We start from the raw sequence: 11,202 nt of genomic DNA, 5'->3' as shown, positions 1-11,202 counted from the left end.
CGTAAGTGTCTATACAGAAATGTGTTTATAAGAGTGACAGGTGTGTAGATAGTAATAGGTGTATACAGTGATGTTATATGTGTATACAAGAGTACAGGTGTATAGATGTATAGATATTAACAGTAGGTAGATATAGGTGTACTAGATAGCAAGAGAAGTATATATAGTATAGGCATATGAAGATTTAGTATAGTATCATTAGATAATATAGGTGTTATCAGTAGATAGTATACGGTGTATATATACGTATAAGGCGTTTACAGTCAGTATAGTATAGGTGTTAATAATATGAAGCTTAGGTGTTAACAGTAGATAGTATAGGTGTATATATAGTAGTATGTTGTTTCAACAGTAGATAGTAATAAAAGGTGTAATACAGTAGATGTTTATACTGTGTATACTAAGAGTACAGGTGTATAGCTATGTATCACGAATTTTAACAGTAGATAGTATACGGTGTATAGATAGCAAGAAGGAGTATATACTAGTTCATATAGTATAGTAAGGCATATATGATGTTTAGTGATCATAGACCTAGGGTTATATTATAAGTCGTTTACGATAGATATATGGGTGAATATTGTTAAGTGTGTTAAGACAGTAGGCATAAGTATATGGTGATTATAGTATAAGTATGTGTTTTACAGTAGATGGTATAGGTGTATATATAGTATAGGTGTTATACAGTATATTGTATTAGCGTAGTATATATATGGTGTATACTATTATGGTGTTTACAGTAGATAGTAATACTGGTGTATATATATTATGTGTATTATAGTATGTGTTGTAACAGTAGATAGTATACGGTTATATTATAGTATGGTGTTTACCAGTAAGATTAGTATGTGTATATATAGTATCATGGTGTTATACAGTAGATAGTATTAGGTGTATAATAGTATAGTCGTTGTTACAGTAGATAGTATAGTGTATATATAGGTGTATATATAGTTAAGAGTGTTTACAGTAGATAGTATAGGTGTTATATAGTATAAGGTGTTTACAGTAGATAGTATAGGTGTTATATATAGTATGGGTGTTTAAGTAGATAGTATAGGGTATATATATAGTATATGGTGTTTCAGAGATAAGTATGGGTGTAATATATAGTATAGGTGTTACGTAGATAGTATAGGTTATATATTAGTATAGGTGTTTACAGTAGATAGTTAGGTGTTATATGTAATAGGTGTTACAGTAGATAGTTAGGTGTATATTATGTATATGTGTTTACAGTAGATAAGTATACAGGTTTTCAGTAAGTTGTAATAAATGTGTATGAAAGAGTACAGGTGTATAGATAGTATAGATATTAACAGTAAGATAGTATAGGTGTATAGATAGCAAAGGAGTATATATAGTATAGGATTAGTTAGTATAGGTATATAGATAATATAGGTGTCAACAGTTAGATAGTATAGGTGAATATATACGGTATAAGGTGTTTACAGTAGATAGTATAATAGGAGGTTGTTATATAGTAATTAGGTGTTACACAGTAGAGTAGTACAGGTGTTATATAGTAATATGTGTTATACAGTTAGATAAGTAATAGGGTGTATATATGTATAGATGTGATATATATAGTATATGTGGTTTCAGTAGATAGTATCAAGGTGTATATATATATGTTTACGTAGATAGTAAGGTGTAGTATATGTTACATAACGTATAGGTGTAAAGTTATGTGTCAGTGATAGTATAGGTGTATATATAGTAATAGGTGTTTTAGTAGTAATGGTGATTTGAAGTGTTACAGAAGATAGTATAGTGAAGTATAGTGGTTGTAGTAGTATATGATTATAGTAATGGTGTTTAAGTATGTAATGTTAATATATTTTACAGTAGATAGTCATAAAGGTGTATAGGAGATCACATGTTGTTATAAGATTTATACGGTGCTTCTACACATGCTTGCTTCGCTGTTTCTGGTTTTAAGGCATGGTTTTCTGTATACGCACTCTTCGAGATATAGCCTCGATCGTCTGAAAGGGTAATCATAAAACTAATACTTGATTTGAGGATACCAGTAAGAGATAAGACATAGCTGTATAGCACAGTACAGGTTATATGACAGTAACTAGGATGATAGTAGTATAGATGTTTACAAGTGAGATAAAGTTGTAAGTTAGTATATGGTGTATGTAGTCAGCTATAGCGTATAGTATATTTTTATAGATAAGTTTATAGCTTATGTATTGGCTATTGGTTATGATTTCAGATAGGTTGTGGATAGATTTAGTTATAAGGTGTAGAGAGGATACATTGTGTATAGATAGTCATAAGGTGTAGATAGATAGCATAGTAGTATTAGACATGTAACAGGTTGGTTATGACAGTACAGGTGTAATGACAGTAACAAGGTTGTTAATCAGTACAGTACGTGTAAGTTACGTAATATGGTAAGTTATATTAGTGGTTTATACTAAGTATAGATGTTACAGTAAGATAGCATAGCTGTAAAGACGTTACAGGTATATTATGTTTAAGACAATATAGGTTGGTATAGATCGTATAACGGTGCAATACCGTAGACTAGTACATGTGATATAGAAATAAAGCATAGCCGTTTAGAACAGTACAGGTGTATAACAGTAACAGGTAGTGTACTAGACTACAGGTCGATTATAGTTTAGTAATCGGTGCTAGTATAGTTAGTATGGTGTATGAGTTTAATATAGATGCTTTACAATAGAGAATTGGTGTGTAAAACTAGTATAAGTTGTTTTAGATTCTACTCTACTGTAAACGTACTGTACATACGTATATAAGCGTATAGATTAGTATAGAAATAACAGATAGTCTAGAAGGTATATATATAGCGCATAAGGTTCATAGATTTGTAATAAGCTGTATAGATAGTATAGAGTGTTTACAGTAGATAGTAACTATGGTACTAATATATAGTATTAGATAGATTGACAGTAGATAGTGGTATGAGACTATGCCGTTGTATAGAATAGTAAAGCAGCCGCGTAGGTTGTAGAGCATGATAGTATAGGTGTGTAGAGCAGCATATGTACTGGGTGTATAGAGCAGAAGTATACGGTATAGGGCATAGTAAGAATCAGAGCACGCATGTATAGTGTATAGAGCGAGCCTAAGATTAATAGAGAGTTTCGGAAAGGGTGATAGTAATAATCAACAATAGTATAGGTGATAATGTAGAAAAGTATAGAGCAGATAGTATAGGTGTATAGAGCAGATAGTATAGGTGTATAGAGCAGATAGTATAGGTGTATAGAGCAGATAGTATAGGTGTATAGATAGTATAGAATGTTGACATAGAAGTTAGCTGTACTTTTTGATGTTATGAGGCTTGCTAGTTTAGGGAACAAAAAACAACTGAGTTCAGGAACATTACAGTACAGCGTGTCAGTGCCTATTTGGAGCAAATGTGCCTCACTCCAGCTACAGCATTTATTTGAAGATGCAACACACTACATTACCCTACATTACCATGCATTATCCTACATTTCCCCACAATACACTACACTAACCTGCAATACCCTACATTGAGATCCCTGCTCATCGAACAGTAAAGAAATCACTAGTGGGATGTTGTTTCCAGAAAGCACCTGATTTTCTATCAATGTCTTCTCAAGTGAGAACTTCTGACAAAGAGCATGAGACATTAATTGGACGGAACACCAGTGGACAGCCCATCCTCTTGGATATATTAAAGGAGAAGATTCCATCTCCGTTCACTTTGAATATTGTCAGCCTTGGCTCCACAACAGCCAATAGAAACATGAATACCTACAACGGGAGCCAGCCTACTCGATAATAGGCTAGCCGCCCCCTGGCACTCAACAGAACGAGCATGAAATTGAAAATGGAGATGCTCTTTAATTGAGCCGATTAGCGGAAGAAGGGGAAAACAGATGGAGGGGACCAGAAAGCATTACCTAGACAAGTGAAAATGAGTGAACGTCAGGTCGTTTGTTGTCATTAGTTCTCTTGGAACATTGTTAATGTGGTTTCGGAGCTGAGCATGTCTTTGTGGCATTTCTGACGGCATGACGGTAATGACATACTTAAGTGTCCCTCGATTGATATGGTTAAGGGCAGAGTGGAGAAAGCAGGGCCACACTTGGGGGCTGGCTGAAAGGGAGGGCTAGGTTGTGTGGTCCCTGTCAGAAGGCTTTATCATCAGTGGCTTAATCAGGGTGATTTGTCCCCTAATGTGGAGGACGAGAAGGACTGGCCGCCTGCAAGGGCATGCATTAGCCTCTTCATCAACACAGAAGGCTCAACCCTATCTTGGCTGCTCCGCATGCACACACACACACACACACACACACACACACACACACACACAACACACACACACACACACACACACACACACACACACACACACACCACACACACAACACCACACACACACACACACACACACACCACAATGCAAAATACACTTAGAAACAGCGGACCAATACAAGCTGCTGGCGATGCAAGCACACACATGCTGTATATTTACATAGTACATACATAGCTTACCTCACACATAACAGACAGATTTGTGCACATGAACACATATGCAAAGATAATGACATTTCCCAACACAAACAACCACAGGCGGCGACGCATAACGTGTGTGGTGTGGTGACATGGTGAGACCCTGCCGTTGTCTCTCCTCCTGGTGCATGACTATGGGTGTGCGGGTCCATTAGAGCTGTGCCTGCCTCCTCCTTCTCCATCTCTACCCCCTCCCAGTCTCCCCAGCCCCAGTGAAGGCCCAACAAATCAACACTGATTTACTCCAATCTCAGCTTCCACCTCAAGTTTACAAACCCAATCTTAGAGGGAAGCAATGAAGAGGGGTGTGTTTAAATATGTGTGTGTGTGTGTGTGTGTGGTGTGTGTGGTGTGTGTGTTGTGTGTTGTGTGTGTGTGTGTGTTGTGTGGTGTGTGTGTGTGGTGTGTGTGGTGTGTGTGTGTGCATTGCATAATATGGATTGTGTATGTATGTGTTCCTCACTGCATGCGTGTAAATGTGTATGTGCCCCCTGTGTGTATGCGTCTCATCTCGTGTTTGAAGGTACTCAGTGACACACTGCGACTGCAGGATAGATAGAGGAAGTAGGGGGGCACACACAGGGAGACACAACACCTCTCGGCATATTTCAATAGAAAACAGGTCAACAAAAACACGGAGGGGGGTAGCTTGGGCCCTGGAAGTAGTCACAATGGGATTACCTCTCTCCAAAGTGCTTTATTGGCATGGGAAACATATATATTTACATTGCCAAAGCAAGTRGAATAGACAATAAACAAAAGGGAAATAAACAAGAGGAATAAACCATCAGTAAACATTACACTCACAAAAGTAAATGYTATATTATTGGCTATGTACAGTGTTGTAACAATGTGCAAATAGTTGAAGTACGAAAGAGAAAATAAATAAATATAAATGTATAGGTTATATTTACAATGCTGTTTATGCTTTACGGGTTGAGCTTTTCTCATGGCAATAGGCCGCAAATCTTGCCGCTGTGTTTGCACACTGCAGTAYTTTGCCTAAGAGATATGGGAGTTTATCAATGTTTGATTTGTTTTCAACATCTTTGTGGGTCTGTGTGATCTGTGGGAAATATGTGTCTCTAATGTGGTCATACATTTAGCAGGAGGTTAGGAAGTGTAGCTCAGTTTCCACCTCATTTTGTGGGCAGTGGGCACATAGCCTGTCTTCTCTCGAGAGCCAGGTCTGCCTATGGCGGCCTCTGTCAATACAAAGTCTATGCTCACTGAGTCAGTACATACTCAAGGATTTTGTTGGGTCGAAATATTTTTATTTTACAGTTATTTTACCAGATAAGTTGACTGAGAATACATTCACATTTACAGCAACGACCTGGGGAATAGTTACAGGGGAGAAGAGGGGGATGAGTGAGCCAATTGCAAATGATTCGGTCCTGGGGCTCTGTGGGGTCTTTGTGAACAGAGCCCTAGAACCAGCTGGCTGAGGGGTTTCTTCTCTGGGTTCATCACTCTGTAGGTGAGGGCTTTGTGGTGGAATATGTGAGCATCACTTCCTTTTAGGCGGTTGTAGAATTGAACAGCTCTTTTCTGGATTTTGATAACTAGCGTGCATCGTCCTAATTCTGCTCTGCATGCATTGTTTGGGGTTTTGCGTTGTACACAAAGTGTATTTTTGCAGAATTCTGCATGCAGTCTGAATTAGGTGTTTGTCCGATTTTGTGAATTATTAGCAAAATCCTAAATTGGGAAGTTTTATAGAAGGCCCTTCATGCCTTGTCTCTTAGATCGTTCACAGCCTTGTGGAAGTTACTTGAGGTGTTGATGTTAAGGCAGAGGTAGGTATAATTGTTTGTGTACTCTAGGGCAACAGTGTCTAGATAGAATTTGTTGTATTGGCTACAGGACCTTTTTTGGAACACCATTATTTTTGTCTTAATAAAATTCACTGTCAGGGCCCAACTCTGACAGTTTCTGTGCAGAAGATCTAGGTGCTGCTGTAGGCCCTCCTTGGTTGGGGACAGAAGCATCAGATCATCTGCAAACAGTAGACATTTGATTTCAGAGTCCAGTAGGGTGAGGCCGGGTGCTGTAGACTGTTTTAGTAATCTCGCCAATTCMTTGATATACAGTGCTTTTGGAAATTATTCAAACCCCTTGACATTTTCCACATGTTCTTTCATTATCGTAAGAGTAGGGGTGTTAACCCCGGTGTCCTGGCTAAATTCCCAATCTGGCACTCAACCATCACGGTCACCTAATAATCCCCAGTTTACAATTGGCTCATTCATCCCCCTCCTCTCCCCTGTAACTATTCCCCAGGTCGTTGCTGCAAATGAGAATGTGTTCTCAGTCAACTTACCTGGTAAAATAATGAAAAAAAAAAATATAATAATAATAATTACAGCCTTATTTTTTATGTATATATATATATATATATATATTTTTTTAGAAATGTTTGCTAATTAATAAATTTAAAAAAAAGAAATATAACATTTACATACAGTACCCGTCAAAAGTTTGCACACACTACTAATTCCAGGGTTTTCTTTATTTTTACTATTTTCTACATTGTAGAATAATAGTGAAGACATCAAAACTATGAAATAACACATATGCAATCTGTAGTAAACAAAAAAGTGTTAAACAAATAAAATATATTTCATGTTTGAGATTCTTCAAAGCGCCACCCTTTGCCTTGATGACAGCTTTGCACACTCTTGGCATTCTCTCAACCAGCTTCATGAGGTTGTCACCTGAAATGCATTTCAATTAACAGGTGTGCCTTGTTAAAATTTCTTTCCTTCTTAATGCGTTTGAGCCAATCAGTTGTGGTTGTGACAAGGTAGGGTTGATATACAGAAGATAGCCCTATTTGGTAAAAGACCAAGTCCATATTATGTCAAGAACAGCTCAAATAAGCAAAGGAGAAACGACAGTCCATTACTTTAAGACATGAAGGCCAGTCAATGCAGAACATTTCAAGAACTTTGAAAGTTTCTTCAAGTGCAGTCGCAAAAACCATCAAGCGCTATGATGAAACTGGCTCTCATGAGGACGACCACAGGAAAGGAAAACCCAGAGTTCCTCTGCTGCAGAGGATAAGTTCATTAGAGTTACCAGCATCCGATTGCAGCCCAAATTAAATGCTTCACAGAGTTAAAAGTAAAAGACGACTGTTCAGAGGAGACTGCAGTGAATCAGGCCTTTGGTCGAATTGGCTGCAAAAAAAACAATACTAAAGGATACACCATAATAAGAAGAGACTTGCTTGGGCCACAGACGCACAGTCTCAACGTCAACAGTGAAGAGGCGACTCCGGGATTATGGCTTCTAGGGCAAGTAGCCACAGAAAAAGCCATATCTCAGACTGGCCAATAAAAATAAAAGATTAAGATGGGCAAAAGAACACAGACACTGGACAGAGGAACTCTGCCTAGAAGGCCAGCATCCCAGAGTCGCCTCTTCACTGTTGACGTTGAGACTGGTGTTTTGCGGGTACTATTTAATGAAGCTGCCAGTTCAGGACTTGTGAGGCRTCTGTTTCTCAAACTAGACACACAAATGTACTTGTCCTCTTGCTTAGTTGTGCCCCGGGGCCTCCCACTCCTCTTTCTATTCTGGTTAGAGCCAGTTTGTGCCGTTCTGTGAAGGGAGTAGTACACAGCGTTGTACGAGATCTTCAGTTTCTTGGCAATTTCTCACATGGAATAGCCTTCATTTCTCAGAACAAGAATACACTGAGGAGTTTCAGAAGAAAGGTGTTTGTTTCTGGCCATTTTGAGCCTATAATCGAACCCACAAATGCTGATGCTCCACATGCTCAACTAGTTTAAATAAGGCCAGTTTTATTGCTTCTTTAAATCAGAACAACAAAAGGGTTTTCTTATGATCAATTAGCCTTTTAAAATGATAAACTTGGATTAGCTAACAACGCGCCATTGGAACACAGGAGTGATGGTTGCTGATAATGGGCCTATGTACGCCTATGTAGACATTACATTTTTTTTTTTTTATTGAAGTTTCCAGTTACAATAGTAATTTACAACATTAACAATGTCTACACTGTATTTCTAATCAATTTGATGATATTTTAATGGTAAAAAAAAAAGAATTCTTAAAAAAAACAAGGACATTTCTAAGTGACCGGTAGTGTATGAGTGAGAGTGACAGAGAGAGAGCGAGGTGTGCATTTAAAATTGGCAAAAAACACAGATTTCTTTCCTTAGGGCCATGGGGTAAGACAGGGATGCAGTTTGAGCACCACGCTCTTCAACATATCTATGAGTGAAAGGGAAAGAGAGGAAAAAAGAAATAGAGAGAGGGAGGGAAAGAGAGAGAGGGAGGGAAAGAGAGAGAGGGAAAGAGAGAGAGAGAGAGAGAGAGAAAGAAAGAGAGGGAAAGAGAGAGAAAGAGAGAGAGAGAGTGGTTATGAGCAGATGAGCTCCTACATTTTTCAGCATGTTCTTTAAAAAATATAGATTTAGAGTTAGATAAACTTGGATTTTTCAGCAAGAACATATACAGGATACGACCCTCCACAACATAAGATTCACTCCAAATCAAAACTCAAAACCTACAACCTGATTTCGGACGGAATTACCTAGAAGGATTACAACTACCAAAGATTATTATTCCCAAGCTATATAGCAAATGCTCTGGCAAACAAACAGAGACCTGAAAACACCATCCARCCTGGAAATGAGTGAGTAATGTTTAGTTTGAAGCTAGATTTTATTTCCAAAAGCCAAGAAGAAAWATACTTTACAATGATATATTGTACTTTATAAGGACTGAATGCTAAATTAAAGCTACCAAGCTTGATACAACTTCAATTAGCACTGATGTGTCAAGTGAGAGGTGTCAAAGCCCTTAATCCCAACAATGGCAGGAGAGCCCCAACCAAATGGAGGCCTTTGAACAGCTGAGGTAATTAAAATACAGTACCCTCTGTATGTAAAGAATAATAAGACACAAAAAGAGTACAAAATTAAGCTCCTTATGGAAAATCAAGAGACACTTTTTGCTGATTATTATGGAAATGGGAACATCAGCAACCTCATCTTCCACACAAACCATCCCCTGGCATGGCACAGTGCTTATTTAACACACTACCCCTCTGGTAACGGGGGGTGTTACCAATGGGTGGACACTCAGAATACTAGACAACGAGGACTCTGAGTCAGCTAATATAAATCTCTAGAAGTCTGGAACAGTATTGGTACAGGGCAACCCCAAACAGTTTCAGCTGCACTTTCACCTAATCAAAGAAATAGCTCAGCAGGAGAAGCTCTCCCTTGAGAAAGATACCCCCTCCCCGAGCAGGTCAGACCAGACCTCTTCATTACATAAACCCACAGACGAGCAACCCCAAGCGGAAAGTCAACCTCCCAGCACAGAGTACTACTCCCTCATTGAAATGAGGGATAAATTCACCCAGCTGGACGTAAGGCAGGTGGAGCTGGAACGGCAGGTGATTACACTCCAGTCAGCACAGACCCAGACAACAGTCCAGCACAACAACACCCCCTTAACTAGACCTGGAGAGCTGGAAGTGGAGAAAGACATATCTGCATTCTGGACTGTAGTGAGACAACATCTACAGGAGAAAGAGCAGGAGWRGAACAAAGCACTAGAGGARAGGATCAGACTGCTGGAGGAGAGGGTGAGGGGGATGGCGTGTGACAGACAACAACCCATTAGAGAGGTGGCCACCCCAGCAGAGAAGCCAGCAGAACAGCCCACCTCAGCTCCCGACAAAAGTCTCGACACCACAGCAGTCCACCCCAGGCCCTGACCATAGCGTCGACAACACAGCGGGACAGACAAATGAAGCCCAAACCCAGGGGATCCCACCCCCTCTAAGCACCCCCCCCGTCAGCCACCCTGATAGCCCTTCTGACAACCCCCCCACACCCACTGAGGACATACACAAGACACATATTGTTCTCCTTATGGACTCAAACGGGAAATATATATACAAGAAAAAAAAACTTTTTCCCAAACAGTGTTTAAACTCTGCTGCCCAAACACCCAGCGCACCCTAGACCTTCTGTCTGAGAACCAACTAGAATCACCCAGCCACATAATAATACACACAGGCACAAACGACCTGAGAGTACAGCAGGAAAGGGTGGCCACAGCACTCAAGGGAGTGAAAGTTATTCTACTTTCCCCAACGCACAAGTGGTTATCTCCACCCTGCTATCACGAAAAGACTTCCACCCTGCTACCATACAATGGGTAAACGCAAGAATTTCCCGTGACTGTGCCTCAAAACCAACTGTTTTCCTGGCCCACCACTCCACCCTGGAATTGAACAGCCTTTACAACCAGGTCCACCTATACAAGGCAGCAGTGCCTACTGTCATGACGTTGCCCTCTTTGGGTACAGCGAGCACCATCCCCCTCTCTCTGTCTCCTACAACCAGGCTGCTGTGGTCAGAGAGGTCGTAAATTCCTGGAGGAGATTATCTCCTCATGGCCACAGTATAGAGAGAGAGTGAGTTTTCATAGAGAGAAAAAAGGAATTTCTTCCACCTTACAGAACTTGAGGTCCGAACAACATTTATGTTCTGGAGAAGGTATAAAAGATAGGTATAAAAGAAGAATCCAGCTACGAACTGGTCCGTTTGGTACAATTTTGTGAAACTCATGGGAGACAATACGACCACATTACCATAACGCTGTTTATAAAATAGCCTCAGATATCAGGCT

At 39.5% G+C, this 11,202-nt stretch overlaps 1 protein-coding gene across 1 annotated transcript in view; it reads right to left on the bottom strand.

Moving 5' to 3' along the window:
* Positions 1-11,202, bottom strand: part of cadps2 (Ca++-dependent secretion activator 2) — a 249,967-nt gene that overhangs the window by 28,155 nt on the left and 210,610 nt on the right. The gene's annotated exons all lie outside the window — the stretch shown is intronic.

The sequence above is a fragment of the Salvelinus sp. IW2-2015 genome, linkage group LG13 (assembly GCF_002910315.2).
Source record: "Salvelinus sp. IW2-2015 linkage group LG13, ASM291031v2, whole genome shotgun sequence".
Classification (NCBI taxonomy): domain Eukaryota; kingdom Metazoa; phylum Chordata; class Actinopteri; order Salmoniformes; family Salmonidae; genus Salvelinus; species Salvelinus sp. IW2-2015.
This window is presented reverse-complemented; position numbering and strand designations above follow the sequence as displayed.